At 41.5% G+C, this 25,230-nt stretch overlaps 1 long non-coding RNA gene across 1 annotated transcript in view; it reads left to right on the top strand.

Moving 5' to 3' along the window:
- Window positions 1-25,230, top strand: part of LOC142068568 (uncharacterized) — an 83,981-nt gene that overhangs the window by 33,232 nt on the left and 25,519 nt on the right. Inside the window, exon 2 of the long non-coding RNA XR_012664424.1 lies at window positions 2,669-2,723. This is a non-coding gene — a long non-coding RNA (uncharacterized LOC142068568). The remainder of the gene's footprint in view (window positions 1-2,668; window positions 2,724-25,230) is intronic.

Below are 25,230 nucleotides of genomic sequence, written 5' to 3'. Positions count from 1 at the left end.
AGTAGACAGTGTTTCCAAGAATTACATTGAAGTTACTGAGAAGCAAAATTCAGCATTTTGGTTACAGTGATAGCATTTGAATCTTTTTGTATTTATTTCAGTTTGTCTGGGTTAATTGAAATTTGAGGCTTGGGACTAAATCTATGGCTTGTGTAAAAGTTGCCACTTAATTTAAATCAATAGGGCTGGGTAATTTACACCAGCTAAGGATCTGACCCCTGAAAGTCACATGTGAAAGTGAATGAGCTCATTGGTTTTCATGGTTTCCATTCCAAAAACATCTCTCTCAGCAACACAAAATTCAACCTAGAGCTGCCAGGGGGAAAAATATGGGGTTTATATAGATATATTACTTTTGAAAAAAATTGACCACTCTATAAGGTGGTCAAAATACAGCAAAAATATTTTCCAGATGTTTTTAATGAACTTTCAAAAGCTTAGTCCTTCAGCTCAATTGATGGACAATATGCTTTTAACACAAGAGTTTCAAGGTTCAAATCCTGATCTGAGTTCAGGCAATATTGGTTGTATTTTGCCTCTTAATTCAGCTAACAAACAGATACAGGACCAGATCATCACTGGTTTAAATCAGGTTTCAGAGTAACAGCCGTGTTAGTCCGTATTCGCAAAAAGAAAAGGAGTACTTGTGGCACCTTAGAGACTAACCAATTTATCTGAGCATAAGCTTTCGTGAGCTACAGCTCACTTCATCGGATGCATACTGTGGAAAGTATGATGGATGCATACTGTGGAAAATATACTTTCTACAGTATGCATCCGATGAAGTGAGCTGTAGCTCACGAAAGCTTATGCTCAAATAAATTGGTTAGTCTCGAAGGTGCCACAAGTACTCCTTTTCTTTTTGGTTTAAATCAGTATCTGTTCAGTGTAGCTATGCTAATAAGCATTAAGAATTTGACCCCATAATGCCACATGACTGTTCTGTTCAATCACAACAAAGCTACAATTTTGGATATTCGTGATCAATTTATAGTAAAAGAATGCAAAAAATATATTTTTGTTGTGTACATTTAAATAATGAATAAAATGAAGGAAATCATGGTCTACTGAGTGTATCAGAAAATGAGACAAAATCAAATACGTTATTTATTGAAAATCACGTATAATTTCAAAATATCATATTTCCAAGGTCATATTCTGTGATATTTACCACCAACCAAAGTTTCCCTTTACCTATCACATATCATTAATGACAAACTGAAAATCACCAATCTGTCGAACCTGTGGAATATTTAGCTTATATGTAGTCTTGCAGGGTATGCAAGTTTCAGTGAACTACTTTTTTTGACAGTACATATTTGACACACTAACTATTCGTTCTAAACAGTCACAACAGTACATGAAGCATTAATAGTGAATCAGTTCACTGCACCTAACTGAGCATCAGCAAACTGCAATTTGTAAAAGCATCCCTGGAGCAACACAGAGACTTTATTTTATCTAACATCAAATCTCTTTTATTTCCCATGAAGATGTTAATACATACTTCAAACTAAATTTTGAGCATGCTGCTATGGGCTAAATATCAATGTGGTCTCCCATATGAATGCAAAGAAGCTGATTTGCAGGAGCAAATCTGAATACATCACCCACCTTTAATTACCAGATGGTAGGCACAAATCAGGTAGTCAGATACACAAGTATTTTATGGCATCTGCAATCCACTTTGGGGCTCCAAACTAGGAATGCTTTTGCACCAGAAAAGTGACAAAAGACTCAGCCCTTCATAAACATCTACATTTAAAATGTATTACTTCCTGTGTTCGCCTGAAGTTAATACTATCGCTGTTCCTCACCCATTCAGGGCTTACACAGGACTTAGTCCTATGTGCACCTTGTCCTACTCTTTTGCACAAGGGCGAATTTTTAACTTTTTTGATATTACACCAAGCAGCAGTGGATTTAAGGAGAGCTTATCAATAAATCGTCATAATTAAATTTGCATTAACATTCTATTAACTAACATTTTGCTGATTTTAAAATCCCCAAACTGAGATCATCACCTTCCTTTCTCCCTACTGAAGCTAGACTTCAGCATTTGTAGACTTCTCTAGTATAGGTGAGTTCTGCTTGTGCCTTTACATCCCAAGACATCCTATGTGCCCGAAGGAAGTCCTCCGTCATGTCATGCCACACTCCCATCTTCCTTCGGAGAGGGTAGCAGCCTAGATATCCAGAGATATGTCCTGTTCTCCAATTTGTGTTAAATCTTGGGCAGGTATGCTGGATTGCTAGTTAGGTAGGACTCAATAGACAGCTTGTTGCTGGTAGCCACTGTCAGCTTCAGGGGAATAGCTAACCACAGTCATCCCTAATTAAGGCTATTCTCCAACTGGTGTGTAAGAGGTAGAATTCCTCCAAATGATACAAGCTTGCCCTGAAGGGACATTACTCATCAGCACAGAGTGAGAGGATGCAGAAAATGATGCTCTCGAGAAATGAATAGTTGCCTGGTGTGAGAATATTATGCTTCTATTTCATTCTTTTCTTTTTTAAAGTGAGACTTTGGGGTGTATTTTTGGCATCTGGGTAAATTCTTATTTTACTTTCTCTATGGATCAGGTTTTTTCTGCCCTTCTCCATCTTCCACTTCATGGGCTTTGTTTGTTGTATTCATCTGATTTCTACTTACTTTCCTCCTTCACAGTTCCCGGTCACTGCTCTCACAGAAAATGGACTCAACTCAAAAGGGTATACAGAAGGTAATTGTTTGTTTCCCCATTGGCTGCACAACCTTGCTTTCCTTCATGTTTTGACAGTATGTTCATGTCAGTAAGTGTCAGCCTGAGAGCAAGCGATACAGCAAGCTGAATTTCATCCTTGTCCTTCAGCTCTTCCAAATCCACTGAGATGAAAAACTTCATTTTCTGAAAGTTTGGTCTGGTTACAAAAAATGTCACAGTAGACTCATTTGCTAATTTTGTTCAAAATCCTTTTTTCTGACAAGTTTACCACGTCAATTGAATTGTGCATCTTAACAGATTACACACATTAGATATGTTCCTTTACTTCCCGCACTCTGAGCTACAGTTACAGCCAACCTAGCATCTGGGGGAACACATGACTTGTTCTTCAACTTGTTATATATATATATATTTAAAGAGCTTTAAAAAAAAAGAAAATGCAGGAGAATGAGTGACCCAGCTCCAAGGCCAAACTTGCAAATGTTATGCCTCAAAGGATATGACACATCTAGTAAAGACTCCCAATATATTCTATTTTGTTTTGTTTTGTCAATGACAGCTGTTGCACCACCTCCAGTGTTCCTTTATGAATCTTCCCCAAGTCTGAAGTCAACATGCAGATGTTGAAAGGAATGGTTTTCCCTCCCTGGTTTGGCTCCGCAATGGAGTGGCAGCTCATTCAGGCTTGATTAACATTAAACAAATCTGATTTTATAAAAAATAATCCTTGTGATTTTTTTTTTAAATCAACCAAGTTTTCACTAGCTCTTTTTCTATAAGAGCCACTAAATCTTAAAGATGAAGAAAGTTCTTCCCTGAGGAGATGTGCCATTTCTGTGCCAGAAGAGCCATTCTTCCACAGCAAGGCATTGAGCTGATTAATGCCCCAGAGACCAATGTTTACATCATCATCCTTCCAGGAGACGCAGTTTAAAATTGTGGTTGAAGTTCCATAGCTAGTGGTAGAGGTGCTAGGCATGAAAGCATTCTCCAAGCTTTCCTGGGCCTATGTCCTTTCCTATCCAATGCCACTTACCTTCGGAGGAATCACATAGAAATCAAGTGCTTGCTGGTGAAAAACAAACCTGTCAAAACTCTAGTTCCTGTTATACTGCTTTGCTGAACTAGCACAATGAAGTTTCCAGTTTCAGCACTCAGCATCTTATTGACAATGATTTCTAGACGGTTAATGGTGACATTCGTTTAGAAAACATAACATATCATTAGTTATATACATGCTCTTTATAAGCAGTACCATAGAAAAGCCCTTAAACAATAAATAATGACCAGATCCCCAGCTTATGTAAATCAGCGCAGAGCCATTGACTTCAATGGAGCTAGGTCAATTTACACCAGCTGGGGATCTGGCCCTTACATTATAAAACATAGCAAGAGAAGAGAAATCTAACTCAATTGAAAGATTTGTTCTCAAACCCCAAGCCCACAACAGTGTCTTATCTTATTCTGTGTGCAGTGCTGGTTGTTTTTTCCCATACAAGTTCTGACAAAATTAAATTGATCAAGTCAGGTATAGAAACCACAACAAGCTGCTTCAATTTGCATACAACAATCCCAACCTCTCTTGCAATCACAAAATTCACATAGAGCAGTTGATTGAATTATCTCAACTCTTGCTCAAGTCTCAAGATGAAAATGTAATTTTTTCTCCTCTCCCAATTCTTACTCAGTCAGTCTATTCTGACCCCCATCTTGCCTGGCTCTGCATGCAATTTCCAATATGTGTTGTTGTTTCGGGGGAAGAGAGGGAGGAGGCATAGCAGGATGTAGATTGATTTGCATTGGTACTTTGGCCAGTCCCTCATTTCCCATTTGCCCGTTGTCAGATTTTATGAAGGACACTGAGTGCACAGTTGCCAGCCTCTTTTACGAATTGATCTGTAACATTGTACCATGTGCCTTTCCCAGTTTGAGCTTGTTTACTGCAGTTTCAATCTCTGCCAGAAAAGGTGAAGGTGATATTATGGTTCTGCTGATGATTGCCTCACACTCGGTACTGTCTATAATGTCCCTTGATAATCCCTGAAATATACTTTCCCGTGGTTCTTGATGTCTTCCTGTGCCGTTAACACTGTGCCATCTGCTGCCCTGATACCACTGTAGTGGGGAATGAGCCTTTCAGTCGGATCTCTGACAGTGTGAAAAAGCCCTTTTGCATTCAAAATTTCCTCTGTTTCCATCTGTCTCCTAAACCATAATTTTTCATACTCTTGGGCCCCCATCCTCTCAGTGGGCATCACACCGAGAAAAGTTGTGCCTTAATCTACACTGAAGCAGGGAATGTTGCAATGTCATGCCCCTACAATTAAAATGCACAAAGCCAGCCTGTACCCTAGCAGGAGCGTGTGGTGGCTAATGCAGCACACCTCCCTGTAAGGGTAGGGAGTTGTTGATGGTAACCGTTATAAAAAAAAAAATACTGCCACACACAATGGTAGCAATAATGAAAAGAGAGCACGGCTACCAGGGTAAGGAAGCAGAGTTACCAGTTTGACCAAAGAGGGGAGATCATCAGGGCTACACTGAACAATCTGCAAATGCTGTTAAAAAGATGGACCCCGCAAAAAGAATATGCAGAGACAACACCACAGATAGCAGAAGTTTATAAAGATACCTGGGGAAGCTTTATATTATCCATTTCTTGCATGTTTCCCTACCAAACTGGAAATAGAAACGCGTGGCACTTTTTTTCCTTTTCACTGTGGCATACTGCCTTTGCTTTTGCAGCACTAGTCCTGCATATAGCAATTGTGCAGTGGTGGGCAGGTGACTCTAGTGAGTGGTTTCCAAATGCTTGAAAGACGAACTCTGCCCCCTTCCAGAAAATTTAACTGATCATGCTCCTCATCATAACTCTACTATATGTTATTAAAAGGCACATCTTCCATATCCTCTGGCTAGTCCTTTGTGGTCTGCTACATTCCCACTGTGGGAAATGCTGGTGTAGACCTTCATATTATGATGCGTTAACTCTCTTATTATAGTGAAATAGTTAAAGAATCATCATTTGAGTGAGTTAGCACGCACTGAAATGAATGAGGCAGTTCACATGCCACAGCTAATTTTTAAGATTCTTTGCAAATTCAGGAAGTAGTCTGCACCAGTTTCACTTGGGTCATATTTTGAAAACTTTCTTCACACCCTTAACAGCTGGATATGCTGAAGAATAGCTGAGAGGACAGTCAGCTCTCTCCTGGCTAATATTTGATGACCCCCCCCAATGGGATGTGCCCCACATTCTGAAAAATGCTGCTCTAAGCATCAGGTAGAATAAATTCCATGTTTGTTGTATGCTACACATCCTTTATCTCCTAGGATTGCCACTTGCACCTTTTCTTGTGCACCCTAGCTCCACATCTCACAAAATGACAGATCCCATAATGCCTTTTATTGCTTGTTTCAACGCAGCTAATGTTTGATCAAGGTCTGTATTTTAAAATTTCACCATTCCATTTCCTCACTAATCAACAACCTTTCTTTCAGTCTTAATTATAGGTTGCCTACAATAGATATACACACACACATTTATTTAAATGCTTGCACAAGAAAACATAGAGAATCCTTAAGTGTTTCAGAGAAATGAGTTGCAGGCACAAAGCAGCTTTAAATTGTTTAGAAAATAAACATTGGGCCAAGAGTATGCTGTATTATTTTGCACACTATAGGCATTTCATGATGAGCATGACATACAGTATTTAAATGCTCAGCAGCACGTTGGAGTTTTCCAAATATTATTTAAGTCTTTTAAATAAATCCCCACTACTCTATGAAAACAATCATCACCCTGTTTGCACTCCTTACCCCAAAACTATCATCACTGACAGTTTCCTGAGACATGTTTGGACATGTCCGACACTTCCATCCGAAAATCCATTGCTCATAAAGTGCAAGACATTTTAGCTTTCGACAAGTGTGTGAGCATGAGTGTGTATGTATGAAATATCCATATGTGATAAATTGCAGAACCAAGTGATACATTCATTTATGCACCTTTCATTTAATTTAGTAGCACAAGGCTGCTCTGAAGTTTCATATTACTGACTTATTCTTTAACAAAATATACTCCAGTCCAATTAATATCATATTAAGCATTATCACAAATAAGTCAAATGAAACAACTGTCAAAATAAATGAACAAAGTATATTTTGTGATGCACTAGCCTGGGTGTTTCTTCTATTGTGCTTGTTCACTCACATACTGCTAACTTGCACGTTAATCACACTACATGTTCATTTGCTAAGTGTTCTAGGGACTGATATTCAGATATATAGTTAATTACAGCAGTTAGTTGTTTTCTTTTGGGACACAGATTATTACTTTTTGGAAAAAATATTTTGTGAATAACTTTGATTCATTTGCTTTATAAAGACAGGAGATTCAGGCAAAGATAACTCCTAAAGATCTTATCCAAAGCTCACCAAAATCAATGGGAGTTTTTGTATTGAGTTCAATAGAGTTTGAATCAGGCTCTATAGGGAGTAGGTTTGAGCGAAAGTATTATGAAGTATAGTTACATAATGTAAGGCGCTGTCAGCTATACTGTAGTGTGTGCTGAAGACCAGCAAAACAGCTGGAGTCCCTAGGAGGAAATCTAGCTGGCACAGTCAGAATTGCTTTTGTTATCTCCCAAACCATGCACACTGGTACACAAGCTTGACTACCCTCAAAGAGCAAGCAACTTATTCTCCCTCTATGCCCAACCCACCATGACTTAATCCTCCTTATACCGCACTCTCTAGCTTTTATCACCTGTCAGGGAGCAGAATCTATGCTCCCCATTCAGATTTTTGCATGGAAAAGTCTAAGGGTATGTCTACACTACGGAATAAGGTCGAATTTATAGAAGTCGTTTTTTTAGAAATCGGTTTTATATATTCGAGTGTGTGTGTCCCCACAGAAAATGCTCTAAGTGCATTAAGTGCATTAACTCGGCGGAGCGCTTCCACAGTACCGAGGCTAGAGTCGACTTCCGGAGCGTTGCAGTGTGGATAGCTATCCCACAGTTCCCACAGTCTCCGCTGCCCATTGGAATTCTGGGTTGAGATCCCAATGCCTGATGGGGCTAAAACATTGTTGCGGGTGGTTCTGGGTACATATCGTCAGGCCCCCGTTCCCTCCCTCCCTCCCTCCATGAAAGCAAGGGCAGACAATCGTTTCGCGCCTTTTTTCCTGAGTTACCTGTGCAGACGCCATACCACGGCAAGCATAGAGCCCGCTCAGGTAACCGTCACCCTATGTCTCCTGGGTGCTGGCAGACGTGGTACGGCTTTGCTACAGAGTAGCAGCAACCCATTACCTTCTGGCAGCAGACGGTAGTTGTCCTCGCCGTGTCCGAGGTGCTCCTGGCCACGTCGGCTGGGAGCGCCTGGGCAGACATGGGCGCAGGGACTAAATTTGGAGTGACTTGACCAGGTCATTCTCTTTAGTCCTGCAGTCAGTCCTATTGAACCGTCTTATGGTGAGCAGGCAGGCGATACGGATTGCTAGCAGTCGTACTGTACCATCTTCTGCCGGGCAGGCAAGAGATGAGGATTGCTAGCAGTCGTATTGTACCATCTTCTACCAGGCAGGCAAGAGATGAGGATGGCTAGCAGTCGTACTGTACCATCTTCTGCCGAGCAGCCATGAGATGTGGATGGCATGCAGTCCTTCTGCACCGTCTGCTGCCAGACAAAGATGTAAAAGATAGATGGAGTGGATCAAAACAAGAAATAGACCAGATTTGTTTGGTACTCATTTGCCTCCTCCCCTGTCTAGGGGACTCATTCCTCTAGGTCACACTGCAGTCACTCACAGAGAAGGTGCAGTGAGGTAAATCTAGCCATGTATCAATCAGAGGCCAGGCTAACCTCCTTGTTCCAATAAGAACAATAACTTAGGTGCACCATTTCTTATTGGAACCCTCCGTGAAGTCCGGCCTGAAATACTCCTTGATGTAAAGACACCTCCTTTGTTGATTTTAGCTCCCTGAAGCCAACCCTGTAAGCCGTGTCGTCAGAAGCCCCTCCCTCTGTCAGAGCAACGGCAGACAATCATTCCGCGCCTTTTTTCTGTGCGGACGCCATACCAAGGCAAGCATGGAGGCCGCTCAGCTCACTTTGGCAATTAGGAGCACATTAAACACCACACGCATTATCCAGCAGTATATGCAGCACCAGAACCTGGCAAAGCGATACCAGGCGAGGAGGCGACGTCAGCGCGGTCATGTGAGTGATCAGGACATGGACACAGATTTCTCTGAAAGCATGGGCCCTGCCAATGCATGCATCATGGTGCTAATGGGGCAGGTTCATGCTGTGGAACGCCGATTCTGGGCTCGGGAAACAAGCACAGACTGGTGGGACCGCATAGCGTTGCAGGTCTGGGACGATTCCCAGTGGCTGTGAAACTTTCGCATGCGTAAGGGCACTTTCATGGAACTTTGTGACTTGCTTTCCCCTGCCCTGAGGCGCATGAACACCAAGATGAGAGCAGCCCTCACAGTTGAGAAGCGAGTGGCGATAGCCCTGTGGAAGCTTGCAACGCCAGACAGCTACCGGTTAGTTGGGAATCAATTTGGAGTGGGCAAATCTACTGTGGGGGCTGCTGTGATGCAAGTAGCCCACGCAATCAAAGATCTGCTGATATCAAGGGTAGTGACCCTGGGAAATGTGCAGGTCATAGTGGATGGCTTTGCTGCAATGGGATTCCCTAACTGTGGTGGGGCCATAGACGGAACCCATATCCCTATCTTGGCACCGGAGCACCAAGCCGCCGAGTACATAAACCGCAAGGGGTACTTTTCGATAGTGCTGCAAGCTCTGGTGGATCACAAGGGACGTTTCACCAACATCAACGTGGGATGGCCGGGAAAGGTACATGACGCTCGCATCTTCAGGAACTCTGGTCTGTTTCAAAAGCTGCAGGAAGGGACTTTATTCCCAGACCAGAAAATAACTGTTGGGGATGTTGAAATGCCTATATGTATTCTTGGGGACCCAGCCTACCCCTTAATGCCATGGCTCATGAAGCCGTACACAGGCAGCCTGGACAGTAGTCAGGAGCTGTTCAACTACAGGCTGAGCAAGTGCAGAATGGTGGTAGAATGTGCATTTGGACGTTTAAAGGCACGCTGGCGCAGTTTACTGACTCACTTAGACCTAAGCGAAACCAATATTCCCACTGTTATTACTGCTTGCTGTGTGCTCCACAATATCTGTGAGAGTAAGGGGGAGACGTTTATAGCGGGGTGGGAGGTTGAGGCAAATCACCTGGCTGCTGGTTAAGCGCAGCCAGACACCAGGGCGGTTAGAAGAGCACAGGAGGGCGCGGTATGCATCAGAGAAGCTTTGAAAACCAGTTTCATGACTGGCCAGGCTACGGTGTGAAAGTTCTGTTTGTTTCTCCTTGATGAAACCCCCCACCCCTTGGTTCACTCTACTTCCCTGTAAGCTAACCACCCGCCCCTCCTCCCTTCAATCACCGCTTGCAGAGGCAATAAAGTCATTGTTGCTTCACATTCATGCATTCTTTATTCATTCATCACACAAATAGGGGGATGACTACCAAGGTAGCCCAGGAGGGGTGGTGGAGGAGGGAAGGAAAATGCCACACAGCACTTTAAAAGTTTACAACTTTAAAATTTATTGAATGACAGCCTTCTTTTTTTGGGGCAATCTTCTGTGGTGGAGTGGCTGGTTGGCCGGAGGCCCCCCCACCGCGTTCTTGGGCGTCTGGGTGTGGAGGCTATGGAACTTGGGGAGGAGGGCGGTTGGTTACACAGGGGCTGTAGTGGCAGTCTGTGCTCCAGCTGCCTTTGCTGCAGCTCAACCATGCACTGGAGCATACTGGTTTGGTCCTCCAGCAGCCTCAGCATTGAAACCTGCCTCCTCTCATCACGCTGCCACCACATTTGAGCTTCAGCCCTCTCTTCAGCCTGCCACTTACTCTCTTCAGCCCGCCACCTCTCCTCCCGGTCATTTTGTGCTTTTCTGCACTCTGACATTATTTGCCTCCACGCATTCGTCTGTGCTCTGTCAGTGTGGGAGGACAGCATGAGCTCGGAGAACATTTCATTGCGAGTGCATTTTTTTTTTCTTTCTAAGCTTCACTAGCCTCTGGGAAGGAGAAGATCCTGTGATCATTGAAACACATGCAGCTGGTGGAGAAAAAAAAAAAGGGACAGCGGTATTTAAAAAGACACATTTTATAAAACAGTGGCTACACTCTTTCAGGGTAAACCTTGCTGTTAACATTACATACATAGCACATGTGCTTTCGTTACAAGGTCGCATTTTGCCTCCCCCCACCGCGTGGCTACCTCCTCAACCTTCCCCCCTCCCTGTGGCTAACAGCGGGGAACATTTCTGTTTAGCCACAGGCAAACAGCCCAGCAGGGAATGGGCTCCTCTGAGTGTCCCCTGAAGAAAAGCACTCTATTTCAACCAGGTGACCATGAATTATATCTCACTCTCCTGAGGATAACACAGAGAGATAAAGAACGGATGTTGTTTGAATGCCAGCAAACATACACTGCAATGCTTTGTTCTACAATGATTCCCGAGGACGTGTTACTGGCCTGGAGTGGTAAAGTGTCCTACCATGAAGGACGCAATAAGGCTGCCCTCTCCAGAAACCTTTTGCAAAGGCTTTAGGACTACATCTAGGAGAACCGCAAATGCCAGGGCAAAGTAATCCTTTCACATGCTTGCTTTTAAACCATGTATAGTATTTTAAAAGGTACACTCACCAGAGGTCCCTTCTCCGCCTGCTTGGTCCAGGAGGCAGCCTTGGGTGGGTTCGGGGGGTACTGGCTCCAGGTCCAGGGTGAGAAACAGTTCCTGACTGTCAGGAAAACCGGTTTCTCCGCTTGCTTGCTGTGAGCTATCTACAACCTCATCATCATCATCATCTTCTTCGTCCCCAAAACCTGCTTCCGTATTGCCTCCATCTCCATTGAAGGAGTCAAACAACACGGCTGGGGAAGTGGTGGCTGAACCCCCTAAAATGGCATGCAGCTCATCATAGAAGCGGCATGTTTGGGGCTCTGACCCGGAGCGGCCGTTCGCCTCTCTGGTTTTCTGGTAGGCTTGCCTCAGCTCCTTCAGTTTCACGCGGCACTGCTTCGGGTCCCTGTTTCGGCCTCTGTCCTTCATGCCCTGGGAGATTTTGACAAAGGTTTTAGCATTTCGAAAACTGGAACGGAGTTCTGATAGCACGGATTCCTCTCCCCAAACAGCGATCAGATCCCGTACCTCCCGTTCGGTCCATGCTGGAGCTCTTTTGCGATTCTGGGACTCCATCATGGTCACCTGTGCTGATGAGCTCTGCATGGTCACCTGCAGCTTGCCACGCTGGCCAAACAGGAAATGAGATTCAAAAGTTCGCAGTTCTTTTCCTGTCTACCTGGCCAGTGCATCTGAGTTGAGAGTGCTGTCCAGAGCGGTCACAATAGAGCACTCTGGGATAGCTCCCGGGGGCCAATACCATCGAATTGTGTCCACAGTACCCCAAATTCGAGCCGGCAAGGCCGATTTAAGCGCTAATCCACTTGTCAGGGGTGGAGTAAGGAAATCGATTTTAAGAGCCCTTTAAGTCTAAATAAAGGGCTTCATCATGTGGACGGGTGCAGGTTTACATTGATTTAATGCTGCTAAATTCGACCTAAAGTCCTAGTGTAGACCAGGGCTAAGGGAAACCAAGGAGATGGGGGAAGTGCATTGCTCCTCCCCTTGCTCCTGTAGAGTGGACAGCTGGAAGTCAGTCCCATAAATAGAGAATAAAAAGAGATTGCATTAGAACAAGGAAGAAATAGCCTGGCCCTTCAAGGGAGGGGGCGGTTTGATCCAATAGTGTCAGATAAGAACTAAACTATGCAGAACAACTTTATTTTATTTATTTAGTTCCTAGCAATCTGATCTTGGCTCAGAGAGGATATGATTTTTCCTCCCATATATTACATCTTCATTTACTAAATGGTGGGAAATACCTAAACTGGATAAAGATTAACATTGTGCAATTAAGTTGGGGACCTTAGGCAGGGTGGTTATGTAGTTTCTTGCTTATTATTTTGAATGTTAGGTTGAATTGTCATGTTCCTATCTCTTTTTTTTTTAATTACTCACTCTTGGTATAATGGGACAATAATGCAAAGCATGTCATTGATTTCATAGGTTCCAAGGCCAGAAGGGTCCATTGTAATCATTTAGTCTTTGTGGAAAACAAACACCATAGAATTTCCCCCAAATAATTCCTAGAGCATCTCTTTTAGAAAAAAGTGGCTACTAAATGACTTTTTCTCTTCTAAATAGAAATATTTAAAGATTGAGTGAGAGGGGAGGACAGGGGAGCCTGTACGTAATGAGTGTGTTGGTATTAGTAAAGTTTCTAGTGGAAAAGTATTCCTATGACAAAAAAGGCAGACATGGACAGTGATCTCTCTTTTCCCCTTTAGAATGATATCACATCAACAATGAACTATGTGGAAGCTAGTGCTGCCACTCGCTGTGCCTCTTCTGTGTATAAGAAGAAGACTTCAGTTTGAAAGAATAGCATAAACAGATAAAGGATGGGAGAGAGAAGGTTTCAGGCAAAGATGGGATGTCCTTGTAAGTTTGCCTTTAATTATAAACGCCATGATCATCATTTGACTTCAGTGAATTTACTCCTTATTTACACCAGTGTGAGATCAGAATCAAGTCTAAAGGACAAAACTTTGCCATTTAACAGTCAAGGAAGGGCAGCAAACTCTTTTACATCAGAATGTTGATTTCAAAGATGCAGGGACTGTCTAGGCTTAACACATAACTGGGGAACTTCTATGGAGGATAAGAGCAAAGAAAGGTGGCGACTTGTTAAAAAATCCCCACCAGGGCAGAAAAAAAGGTAGCTGCAACAATCACTGGTACCAGACCATGGCCAACTGGAAGAAGCCATCGAGGCATGAAGTCCATAAAGATAACAGCCAGATTCATTACAGGGTGTTCATCAGCAGATGCTGGCAGAGAACTGCTAACAAGGAAACATCTGACAGGAGTGGGGATGTCCCTCAACATCTCCTCAGCTATCGGTCTGCAGCTGGCCACTGCCACCCCAAAAAGGGGTGTTGCTGATCAGGGAAGGCAGGTTAGGACTGCTAAGTGATGTTATGATTCCACAAATCTCTTTACCAAGGCTTTTATGGAGCCCCAGCTGGAGATTTAAGCTGCACCTGACTGGCAGAATCCCTAGCTGTGAATCCCACTAGAGCTCAAAGAACATAGCTGGCATAAGTAGGTGCAATTAACAATTCTCCCTATGACACAAGAGTGAAGTTCCTCAACTGTCTACTCTTCTGTGTATACAGAAACCAGATTTTCAGAGCAACTGTATACCTGCAGTTGCCATTGTAGCCAAGTATGTGTTTAGATGTCTAACATTTAGGCACCCAAATTTGAAAATGTTTGCCCTTTTTATATGTATATAATTTTCTTATAATAGTCATAACTGCCTGACTCGTTAAGGAGGCTTGGATATTATTAATTTTTACAAGGACATTATAATTTGTGGAAGCTATACAAGTTTGTACTTTTTTATTTTACAATTCCTCTCAACATGCAGTGAGATTTTAGATTTTATTATAAAATCGGAAAGTGATACATAACACCTCAAGTTAAGAAAATTGATGGCATAATAACTGCCATTATTGTGAATGGAGGTATAGAAGTGACATGTACAAATAGGTTTTGCACCTGGAAAATCTCTCTCTTGCATATGTAAGTAATGCTGTAGCTTCCACCCTGTGGAACAAAGTAAGAGCACAGTTGTGTATATGCACAAGTATAGTATGGTTTTTGAAAATAGCCCTAAAGATCTCCTGGCACTTTTGTGAGAATGAGTCACTGTATTTAACATTTCCAATTCAGAGTTATGATCATGTTTTTGAGGATCTTAAATTATTGAAGAGGAAAGGCTGAGGAAAGTGTATTACGTTTAAGGCACTAGATTAGGAGTCAGAATATCTGAGTCTTATTCCTGGCTTTGCTACACAAATGACTTAATCCAGCTCCAGCTCTCCAATCTCACCACAGGAGTGTGGTGGAGATTCAGTCATTAAAGGGTGAGAGGTGCTTAGCTACTACAGCTATGACTACCAAAGAAAAGCATATAAATAAACTTCTGTAACATTTTCATGCCAAAATTTTACACTCAACAATTGCAGGCACAATTTTTCATCTGCTAAATTAGAGGCCATTTAAAAAAAACAACGGTTCATAAGGCAAAATCTTGGATCCAGTGAAGCCTACTGGAGTTTTTTCACAGAGTTCAAAGGGGCCAGGTTTTGTCCCTTCAGATCTGATCCAACTCCTATGAAAATGAATGGAAAGACTCTCATTAGATTTCAGCGGGAGTTGGATCAGGCACATGCTTTGTTAGCCACAGTTTGGTCATCTTCACATTCGGCTGTACAGAGAGTGGGACTCCAACTGCTAAATGCAGAATAATTTTCAAGCTTTTACTCTCCTTCCCCAAATGTTCTAGATGGAGTTTTTGTGTGAGCCATCTTTAGCTATAATAAGACAACTCATTAAAAATGCAGGCATTTATAAGCATAATGCTGAGGTTCTTCCTTTATACATTCCCTAAGATTATCACCTGAGGAAATGTTGCTTATTTTTAAACCTTGCTGCTTGCATGGTTTGGGAATTTGTTTGGAACAAAAATGCCTACCCATAAATTATACTTCTTTGCTATGAAGTTTTAGCTTAAAAGTAAAAAAGAGAGAGAGAGAGCTCCTGCAGTTGCTATTAAGTTCTTAAACTCATGCATAAACATTTTGTTAATTCCTGGAGGCACACCTAAAGGCAGGTTAGTTTGCAGCTGTGAAATTTGAATACTTTAACATTCTCTATTTACAAAGATCAGAACCTAAATTGACTTGTTATGCTGCACTATGGCAAATATACAGTTGTTTAATTCGTTACCAGGGCTAGTGCAGTTTCAATATAGCAACAACAGTTTAACACCCACCCAGGCATTTCTAAATGGAAAATTAAATTATACATTTGCTTTAGCTCAAGCTAGGAATTGATATATTAGACAATACAAATTAAATATAATTGAATAGAAGATTTCTGTACTGATGTCAGTTTTTTAAAGTATTACAATAAAACGGTTAGCTTCATGAGGGAGGGGGAAGAAATCACAACAGATAGGTAAAGGACCAACCAAAATCAATGGTATGAGCAACACGAATAATTACGGGCATGGAAAATCTCTCCTATCAAGAGAGATTGAAAAGTTTGGAACTGATTATTTCAGAAAGGGCATTTACAAGAGTGATCACAATAAAAGTGGAGTGGTATGGAGAATGTGGATCAGGAACTTCCATTCTCCCTCTCCCATAATGCAAGGATAAGGAGACAGTAACAAGGCACTGGGGTATATGCACACATCCCACTGTGCCTGTTGCAGCCTTGAGCCCTTCAAAACTGTGCAGGGCACATGACTGAGAGCAAACATGTGACCTACAGGAAGTGAAATGTAAGGCTTCCTGCCTCGTAAGAAGGGGGAGCAGATTTAGGATCAGGGAAATTTTAGTGTCGGTCTCTCCACAATAGCCAGGAAGGGTTTCTCCTCTCTCCTGCTAGCAGGTGAAGGCTGTGAAAGCATTGGGCAGTTAGCACTGGAGTTTTATTTTGCAACATTTACTCAAGCTGAGTCATGACTTAAGTCACTAGACCCATTGATTTCAATGGGATTTTCGTAAGTGCCACTCAATTAAGTAATCTGCCTCATAAATACTTGACAAAATAGTGGCACTAATGTATAGTGCTGGGGGTTGTAAGAGCTGCCCCATTGCAGTGGGAGCTCACGGAGGCATAGCCTCAACTGCACAAAGCCTCCTGGAGCACCCTTGACCCACAAAAAGAATGCACACTTCTCTTCCCTCTTAGGAAGGTGCAGTGCAGGCTCCCAGCTGCAGCTGACCACCTCCACTCAGTGCTGCAGTTGTGTGAGAATAAGGCAACAAAGCTGTTCTTTCACAGTGGGGTCTCCAGCTCCAAGGGTCACTAGCAGCTGTCATTCTCTCTGGTCAGACAGCTTTTGTGCCAGGCTCATGCCCTGAGCCAGACACAATCTGGCTCTACGTGTCATAATCCACAACTAACATAAAAACACCCGCTATTTTTAAACTTGACATTCTCCCTGAAGTACCACAGTCACCTGGCTAGGTCATCCCTGGTATCCCCAGCTGCAAGGCTGCCTTGCATTCTGCTGTATGGCTTCAGCACTATTTGTGGTTGTGCAGCAACAGCAGGGAATCTTTGATTATATCTCCTCCAAACCACTTCAGCCTCTATCTGCATCTGTAGCACAAGTATAAGAAACTGCCAGCTATTCTATATTAGCAAGGAGCCTTTTACTGCATGCCAGGAGACTATTTATAGAATTTGGTTTTGTGAAGGGACTAAGAAAAATAATGCCTGGCTTAGAGGGAGTAAAATTAGCTAAATAATCAAAAGCTGATATTGTGCATTTGGATCTTGTATCCAATATAACTGAAATTGCAGCAACATGCCTGAAGGGTGATCAAATAATGTTAATTTAATTTTGCATGAAGGCAAATGTAAAAATATAAACCACAAAACGAGCTCTTTTAGAAGTCATCATGCAATAACTGCAACTAGAGTGCTTGTAATAAAGCTTCCCTGGCACAGAGCTGGTCAAACTTCTTCCTTTACTCAGAATGGAATGGGAGATAGGTTGGCAAACAAATGGTATGGTCCTTTCTTCAGGCATTTGTTCCACAATCTGTCTCCACTCTACTGGACATCAATTGCAAAAGCCAACATTATTAGATTCAGTGGCATATTTATTTTTTAAAAATTGTGAATATCATGCCCATAGGAAGAACTTAAAAAGGGGTCATTTTATAAAGGATTTACAGGAACTCAGAAGCCTGAATGTATGGGGTTGTTAAGCTGCAACTTGGTTCTTCATTTTCCCTTTATTTTGCTTTAATTCTCTGGGAATCTGATCAGGGAAAGTGAATGGAATGACAACAAAAGGAATATTAGGCCTAAGGAACCTCCTGTATAACACAGGACAAAGAATTTCAGTTAGTTATTTCATGTTTAGTTCAATAACTTAGAACCATACAATCATAGGATGGAAGGGACCTCAAGAGGTCTTCTAATCCAGTCTCCTGCACTCATGGCAGGACTAAGTATTATCTAGGTCATCCCTGACAGGTGTTTGTCTAACTTGCTCTTAAAGATCTCCAATGATGGAGATTCCACAATCTCCCTAGACAATTTATTCCTGTGCTTTACCATCCTGAGAGTTAGGAAGTTTTTCCTAATGTCCAACATAAACCTCCCTTGTTGCAATTTAAGCCCATTGCTTCTTGTCCTATCCTCAGAGGTTAAGGGGAAAAAAAATCTCCCTTCTCCTTTTATGTACTTGAAAACTGTTATGTTGCCTCTCACTGTTCTCTTCCGCAGACTAAACAAACCCAATTTTTTCAATCTTCCCTCATAGGTCTAGACCCTTAATCATTTTTGTTGCTCTTTTCTGGACTTTCCACATGTTTCCAGAACTGGACACAGTACTCCAGTTAGGCCTAATCAGCACTTACAAACACTCCTGCTAATACATCCCAGAATGATGTTTGCTTCCCTCGTGCCCACACACAACAGTGTTACCCTTTTGATTCATATTTAGCTTGTCATATTTAGCATCCACTATGATCCCCAGATCCCTTTCAGCAGTACTCCTTCCTAGGCAGTCATTTCCCATTTTGTATGTATGCAACTGATTGTTCCTTCCTTCCTATGTGGAGGACTTTGCATTTATCCTTGTGGTTGACCAAAGTATATCTCCTGTCATGCTTCATGGAGAGCACTGATCAAATCAGCCACTTTTGTGGGACCATCTGAGCTTACTCTACAGGTTCAAGGGAAAATAAAGCTGCTGGAATCTCATCATGTAAAAGCGTAACACCCTCTGCACTTACAGCCTATACAAAGGTAAATAGAGCTAAGACAGCCTTTTTCCCCAGCAGTGAGGTGTGGAGAAAGAGGAGACTACAAATGTCGCCATATGGGGAAGTTTTGATGATACAACATCATGGGACAACAGAACATACAGGGGGTTAAATAATTGCAGAAGTTTGCACTAAGTGTCCAAGATAGGATGGTGCCATCATACAATAAGATGTAGTTTGCATGAAATAGTTCTCTCGTTTATTTCAAAGGAAATTAAATGGTTAAAATAGTGCGGTGGTCATTTCCAAAGTAGTACAACTGATTTGAAAGCAGAGAAGGAAAAAAAGGAGAAAAATATTGCTACTAGACTGAAGACCTGCTATTACATTATACAGCAAGCATCCAATCCAACTTATATTTGACAGATAAAAAGTAAATGAACAAGGGAGTTCCATTTACTTTATGAAGTAGTGACTAGCGGTGTTCTTAAGCTATCCCAAAATGTTTTCTTTGCAGGGAATAGTGTTTCTTCAACTCCTTCAAATCCTGCTGCTGAAGAAAATCTCAGAGTATTTTGAATATATACCAAGACCCTTATCCTGCAGTGAGCTTCCTGTGGATGCAACCTGAGCAAACCCCCGTTGACTTCAGTAGGGTTGCATGAAGGCAAGGGTTCATCTACATGGAAAGTACTGAAAGATGCTCTAGCCTCCACAAAGAAAATTATTATGAGGTGCAAGGTTACTTCCCAAAAAGTCAAGCTAAAGCTTATCAGATAGGCAAAGGATTACTTCAGTTACAGCCATGTAAGTAATTTAGTGACACAGTGTTGAAATAAGATAAGACTGGGAGTAATTAGATACTTATTTAACAGACAAAAACAGAACACTGCACAGAGCACAGACTTTCCACCATCTGCTGCAGGCCCTTTAAAGGTCATCTGGATCACCTAAAATGCACTTGTGGCTAGTAAACTTAATTAAGAGCACAGGGTAGAGTTTGACAAAAACAAATAATATCCACATCAAAAAGGCAAATATATATTTGCCAAGCCTAGTACTTTCTAAGCATATTTTTAACTAGAGAAATTTGCTTTGTTAACCCAGTACATAAAAACATTACATAGAATATGCAGATTTGTTATCTACATAGAATCACAGAATATCAGGATTGGAAGGGACCTCAGGAGGTCATCTAGTCCAACCCCCTGCTCAAAGCAGGACCAATCCCCAACTAAATCATCCCAGCTTTGTCAAGCCTGACCTTAAAAACCTCTAAGGAATGACATTCCACCACCTCCCTACATAACCCATTCCAGTGCTTTCCCACCCTCCTAGTGAAAAAGTTTCTCCTAATATCCAACCTAAACCTCCCCCACTGCAATTTGAGACCATTACTCCTTGTTCTGTCATCTGGTACTACTGAGAACAGTTTAGATCCATCCTCTTTGGAACCCCGATTCAGGTAGTTGAAAACAGCTATCAAATCCCCCCTCATTCTCCTCTTCTGCAGGCTAAGCAATCCCAGTTCCCTCAGCCTCTCCTCATAAATCATGTGCTCCAGCCCCCTAATCATTTTTGTGGCCCTCCGCTGGACTCTTTCCAATTTTTCCACATCCTTCTTGTAGTGTGGGGCCCAAAATTGGACACAGTACTCCAGATGAGGCATTGCCAGTGACGAGTAGAGGGGCAAGATCACATCCCTCGATCTGCTGGCAATGTTCCTGCTTATACAGCCCAAAATGCTGTTAGCCTTCTTGGCAACAAGGGCACGCTGTCAACTCATATCCAGCTTCTTGTCCACTGTAACCCCTAGGTCCTTTTCTTCAGAACTGCTGCCTAACCACTCGGTCCCTAGTCTGTAGCGGTGCATGGGATTCTTCTGTCCTAAGTGCAGGACTCTGCACTTGTCCTTGTTGAACCTCATCAGATTTCTTTTGGCCCAATCCTCTAATTTGTCTAGGTCCCTCTGTACCCTCTCTCTATCCTCCAGCATATCTACCACTCCTCCCAGTTTAGTGTCATCTACATGTGGAGTTGTTTTAGAAGCCAATGGATTATCATATGCATTCCCCACAGAAAAAGTATTTTTAAAACAAATGCATAATAATTAGAAATATCTTTAATATTTGATTACTAAATTTAAATAAAAAAGTCAAAGAATCCAAGTAGACTTTTAATTTTACTGACAAATTTGCAATGGAAAAATGTGTCTCAATTCTCTTCTGTGTTCTTTGTATTATATGTTATCAGCACATGGATTTTATTTTTTATCTCTAACCTCAAGTTCCTCAAGAATGTGTGTATATTGTCCAACAAATCTGCACAAAGCCCCCATTCTATCTCAAGGTCTTTGCAATACAGCTGATTGTTTCTAGTCCATACTCTCTCCACTGTTTTGTACCCCATGCAGTCATTTACACCTATGTAGAGTGAAAATAAATTCCTGCCATCAATATAGATAGGTGGAGAATTCTGATTTGACAACATTCCTCTCTCACTTCACACTGGTATAAATTATTACGTAAATTGCAAGACAGCAGAGAATCAGCCCTCTTACCCTACCACTTTGATTGTAAATATTTTGCAACAGAGACTGTCTGGTTTGTACAGATGTTGGATCATATTAAAGAAGTTCTGTATTAAAATCACAAATGAGTTTGATTCCCCATAGTTTAAATTCCAGGGTATTACTAATTAAGAGGTCTCTTGGTTTTTGGTACTGTTTCTCTCCCTCTATGTGTGAAACTTGCAAGCTGCTAATTGTGTTAGTACATTCTAAGACAGAGTCCGTTCTCAAAGCAATTCACAGAGAGAGAGACTCAAAGCGATACTCTAACAACAGAAACAGCACCCAGAGACTCCCCGCCCTTTTGTTGTATTAACAATTGTGATTAAAATAGAGATAGAGGATGTATGTGGATGGATGCTTGGTGTGGATAATAACTGAATGATCAGGGAGGTGCCAGCCTAAGAATCTAGTGTCCATCGGCTGAAGAAGGCGTCAAGTGGAAATAACCAGAGGACCGGGAGGGCAGACTGGAATCCACCCAACAGCCTCAAGAATGGGAGAACCAAAGAACAAGATAACATCTTGGAGCCGTCAGGAATGTGCTATCTGCTGATTGATTCAGCAACAGCATGATGAAGCAATTCCCATAGACTGCCATAGGAAGAAATTCCTATAAAAATAGACTCTAAAAAGTGAGAACTTTGGGGTCTGATTCTGCAAACCAACTTCCAGGAGCATCAGATGAGCATCTGACAAGGCCCTGCTCCCTCCTCATGTCCAGGCCACCTGGCCAGTAGCTTGGCATGAGCAATTCTTAGGCTGGTAACTATGATAACAACCTTGCAGAACCTGTGTGTGTGTGTGTGTGTGTGTGTTTGTATGAATGAATGTGTGAATAAATATGAGATTGAATGGAATGTTATAACTAAAACTAACTGCTTACTATGATTCTTTCTGTATTCACAATAAATGTGGTATTTTGCCTTTTTCTCTTTAATAAGATCCTGCTGGTTTTTATTTTATTGGTATAACACAGACCCTAGCACAGTGTGCTCCTGGGCCTTGACTGGGGAACCTAGGGTGCTACTGCAGCACTAATAATAATAAATAATGATATTTAACTATTAAAGGTTTTTTTTATCTGTCCCTCCTCATGCTGGGAAACCGGGCTTGATCCTACACTCATTGAAGTAAATGATCATCTCCCATTAACATTAATGATGCAGAATTAGGGCCAAAAGAAAGTTATATCTACATTTTTATCATAATTTCTAACTGAGTCACATGAGTTATAAGAGAAGACTTGTAACCAACATCTGGTACTGCAGTAATAAATTAAACAAATTAAGAATAATCATTATTGGAACTCCATCTTCCACAGTGTTTTTACTAGTTCAATAAAATAAGCTAGGCAAAAGGATAATTTCCCTTAGTTCCCTGAAAGACAGCATCAAAGATGGGCAACAACAGTGGAAACAAAGAAAAAAAATTAGTATCACTGAAAGGGACGGACATAGTTCTGAAAACGAGCATATTAATAGGTCCTTATCGTGCACATGTGCATTTTAAAAATTGGGTCCAAATTACTAAACTGCTTCTTTCTTTTGCCCCTATTTCATCTGTCCTCAGCTTTGGGATCTAGGGTGTAAAATGGATACAAAACATTCTTATAATTTAAGTACAGCTCTCAAACATTAGACACGCAAAGCAATGAAATGTGGTATGCAGATTGATTCAGTTATGAGGCTACCTGCACAGGAAATATATTCAAAGGAAAGTGACTTGCCCTCATTAAGTACTTGGCACCGAATGCTCCAAGCTGTTTCTGGAAAGGATTTTGGGGGTTTGTTCCCCCCAGGATATTTCAGTTGCTCTTAAAAGCAGATTTTCTTTTTTTTAAACACCCATTGATTTCAGTGTGACTACTCTAGCTCTTCACCAGTGTGAGATCAGAGTCTAGTGCTGTCGGAAAATGTAAGCTATTTCCTTTAAGCTCCTCTATGGCACAGTTGTGAGTTAAAGGCAGCGTAGTGCTGCACCACCCTAAGGATATTCAGGAAGGCCTCAGGAAGTTGTAATGTTATGTTAAACTAGTTCCTGAAACCCACTGTCACTCTTCTAAATGCCTTCTCTGGAATGCTGTAACAGATCAGTATGCTTTAGTAATTATGACCTAACCCAATGCCCTTTGACTTCAGTGAGTTCTGGATCTGATGCCATATAACTCATATAGTCTGCCAGTGTTATGGAACACTTGAAACCAACAACATCAGGGTAAAAGTTAAACTAACCTGTACACTTCTACTATGAGATAGACCCTGATCTTGCAAGCTACTCAATGTTGATACCAGAATCCACCTGCCTAGGGAAACATGCAGAACTGGGGACATGCCATGTCAGTGGAAATGGAGATGGGAAAGAGTGCCTTGCATATAAAAGTGTATTGACTACCAATATTTCAGAAATAATTACAAAGGAATCTCTGGAGCAACTTGTTTCCTTGTTGTTCTAAAAGAAATTAAATTGTATTTGATTTTCTTTCTGGAGCATAAGATTTTTAGAAGGCCATCCTTTAATTTAATTTAATCTCTAAGCATCTCTTTGGAAGTTATAGGCTTTTAAATGAAGTAGCAATTTTTCCAAAGATTTGATAGGGTAATTTTAAAACGTATTCCATTAGACATTTAAGAGATGAGGCTTGTTTTTTTGTTTTTTTTCAGGTATTGTAAATAGAGAGATATCTTCCAGTCAATTTTTAATCTAGGATCCAGCCTAGAAAATGTAGGTCTCATTCTTTTGTTTTAGACTATATGTGGCTTTAAATCAAACTGGAAATTCTGCTAGGGATGTAGCATGATATAGCTGGAAATATGTCATAATATCAGAAATAGTAGCTAGTAAATCAAGGCGGGAAATGACTTCAGCTGTAAAAATAGACAAATAACTTTATATTTGAAAGCACTAGTCTGTTCTTTAAAAAAAAGGTTTTCTTAGCAATGTAAAGTAGAGAGCTGTAAACCCAAACTACAGTAGCTTTAATGTGTCATAGTTTTTTTAAACTAACAGCTCTTGCCCACTTGATGCATGCTATAGCATGCTGTACTAGCTCCTGAAAGCAACTGTCACTCTTCTGAATGTCTTCTGTATGGCTAATCACAGTGTCATTAATCAATTTATTTTCCACAGGGCTCTGCTCAAAATACACTCTCCTCTCACTTTCCTTATCGGATAGGAACAGCCGCATGTTCCATTAGCAGTGAAAACATCAGACAGAGTAGCCAGATGTGTTAGCTTGAACGCACATGAACAGAGCCATTTGTGTCCCTGGACTTCATTGCACTTTATTTCATTGGTTTATTTTAACACAGTGATTTGCCATTGCTTCTAAGGATTGCCTTTCCTGAAGCCAATACAAGGAGTAATGGTCTCAAGTTGCAGTAGGGGAGGTTTAGGTTGGATATTAGGAAAAAAACTTTTTCACTAGGAGGGTGATGAAGCACTGGAATGGGTTACCTAGGGAAGTGGTGGAATCTCCTTCCTTAGAGGTTTTTAAGGCCCGGCTTGACAAAGCCCTGGCTGGGATGATTTAGTTGGGGATTAAGTCCTGCTTTGAGCAGGGGGTTGGACTAGATGACCTCCTGAGTTCCCTTCTAACCCTCATATTCTATGATTCTTTGAATAGACTGGTGTTTAAATGACTTCAGACACAAAGCCCTGAAGAGTTTTGAAATGCCGGAGTGAAGTTTTGTTTTGTTCTGTTTCCAGTTTTTCTTGCTACCCCCAATTCCATAACTTGGTAAATGTGAGTAGGGGTACATCTGACTTCAGTAGATAAGGTGTGTGAGAGGGAAATCACACTTGTTTCTCTTATTAAAAAAAAAACTAGATAAAACGAAATCTTCCTTACCATGTTTGATCCAAATTTCATGCATTACCTCAAAACTTATGTTATCATTGGGCTTCAGATGGTACAGTCCAAGGAAGCTAATGATCCTCCTAGTAAACTGAATCCGCAAGCTCACACTTGAAGAATCCCAGTATCGCCACT

Source organism: Caretta caretta, chromosome 11 (assembly GCF_965140235.1).
Source record: "Caretta caretta isolate rCarCar2 chromosome 11, rCarCar1.hap1, whole genome shotgun sequence".
NCBI classification, from domain to species: domain Eukaryota; kingdom Metazoa; phylum Chordata; order Testudines; family Cheloniidae; genus Caretta; species Caretta caretta.
The sequence above is the reverse complement of the archived record's forward strand: the minus strand, read 5'-3'. Positions and strand labels throughout refer to the sequence as shown.